We start from the raw sequence: 2,415 nt of genomic DNA on the forward strand, positions 1-2,415 counted from the left end.
GTAAATACTTGTAAGTACTTGTGTTATTTCATATTGTCGTTTTTTGCTGCTTTAGTCAGCCCTTTACTTTGTGTGTTTTGTGCTCGGTGTTTGTTTATTTCTTATCAATTAAAGAATCCACACCGACTACCCCTGCTTGCACCTGGTTCCTTTTCCAAGCAACACTGCACTACACCACCTGTTGTGACAGAATGAGCCACCTAAACTGGAACCAGGAGGTTATGACGGAGGAGGATCACCTGTGGAATCGCAGCCTCCTCTCATGCATGCTCGGCACGTTCCTCTACCGAGACCTGGAGCGGGAAGCTCCCTTTACCGTGGAGCGTGTTGAGCGTGTACTCGCGGAGGCGTGCAGACAATGGGCCATCACAGGCATTCAAATGCAAAGGCCGCCCGGGCCCCTCCTTCGGCTCTCCCGGCCGCCGACCCACCGTCGGCTCTCCCGGCCGCCGACCCACCGTCGGCTCTCCCGGCCGCCGACCCACCGTCGGCTCTCCCGGCCGCCGACCCACCGCCGGCCGCCGACCCTCCGTCGGCTCTCCCGGCTACCGACCTGGTTCCTTGTCCAAGCAACACTGCACTACACCACCTGTTGTGACATTGACGTAAATAAAAAAATTCAAGAGAGTCCTAATCAAGACAGGCAGCAGCATGTCATTGTTAAAGTATTACAATAAGACAGTATTAAAACAAACATTAATAATAATATAGAGAATCACAATCCTAATTCACAATAATAAAAACAGCTAATTAAAAACATTAACAAGTCAAGGAATTAACCTCAAAGTCCTCCTCACTCCATCATTTAAAAATACCCAGACGGACAAGTTCTTACATTTGAAACTATTTTGCAAGGTGTTCCAAGCAAATGGGGCAGCGTTTATGAAAGGATTTTCTAAAATCCATTTGGAAAGTTGGGAGATAAATCTCTGTGAACAAAGAGAGTACAGTACCCACCATGTTTAAAAAAATAAAAAGCATAAATAAGAAGCAAGCAAACCCAGAATGGCTTTGAAAATAAAAGCATCCCAGTGACTGAGTCTCTGGGTGAATAGGGAAGGCCAGCCAACCCCAGCATTTAAAGTGCAGTGGTGTTTAAGTGCTTTGCAGTTTACAATAAGTCTCAATGCTCTATGGTAAAGGGTGTCAATTGATCTCAAACACTGAGCAGAAACATTTATTCAATATCCTCATAGAGTAGTGTATATGTAACTAAATGTTTCCTAGACCCTTTTATTATTTTGTTCTCTTCTTTTCTTGCTGCTTCTCCCCTTGAAGGTGAACTTTGGTCATATGAACATCCATCTGAAATCTTTTTCCTGAAACAGGATGAGGTCACTTTCAGAGAAAATGAGATACGTTTCTTAAAACAATGTGTTTTGGAGCAGCCTGACAATTTCAGTGAGGTGATCATGTGACAAGAATGCACCCTAGCTCCATTAGGTCTCAATATTGATTATGATCTGAAACCATTTCTTTGATTTGTGTATTCATTTTTAACATGGTTTGCTCTTGACTATTGATAAAACTTAGTGCCAATGTGGCCTTTGGTGTATTCCTGTTTGTATATGTCTATTATTTATTTTGTTTCCCTATTACATTTTGACACACTACTCCTTTATTGTCCAATAAGATAATCTCTCTGATTGACATATTACAAACACCTGTGTGTGTCCCACAATACCCTATAAAAGCATGTGATTTGCAGTGTTTTTCATTGTACCCTGATGAAGACAGCGTGTCTGTCGAAACTTTGATCTTAAAAAAAAAAATGTGCACATGCATTTGAGTTTAGAGTGTGCTGCTTTTTCATTCATTCTGTTTCCATTTCGTACCCTTTAGCCAGCACCTCGTCAACTAAGGTGTGCGTTTCTTCTACCTTAATCATGAATGCACCTTTCACCTCCACCGTACCGTACCGTATCACCTCTTCATTTAAAGATTTTGACTGAAGGGGATATGTCTGAAACAGGATGAGGTCAGAGAAAATGAGATACATTTCTTAAAACAATGTGATTTGGAGCAGCCTGGCAATTTCAATCATGTGACCAGAATGCACCTTTCACCTCGTACCGTACCGTACCACCTCTTCATTTAATGATTTCCCCTCCTCCACTTATCCTTTCCCACCCCAAATCGCTACGGAACAAACAGAAAACAACTTCCTTATCCATCTATTACTCATTTAAACTGATGTCAGTAGTTGACCTCTCTAGTCATCCATTTTTCCCAGTGTTTTATCATGTTATTGTTTCTGATTGTTTTTCTTAATTTTACCTTTTTGCTGACAAGGGTGTGGAACCTTTTCATCTGTGATGTATCTACTGATACAGTCCCAACATTGTTGTTTTCTACGAGAGCACAGAAATACATTGACGAGCCAAAACATTATGACCACCTGCCTAAATTGCTGTT

Source organism: Esox lucius, chromosome 10, assembly GCF_011004845.1.
Source record: "Esox lucius isolate fEsoLuc1 chromosome 10, fEsoLuc1.pri, whole genome shotgun sequence".
NCBI lineage: Eukaryota > Metazoa > Chordata > Actinopteri > Esociformes > Esocidae > Esox > Esox lucius.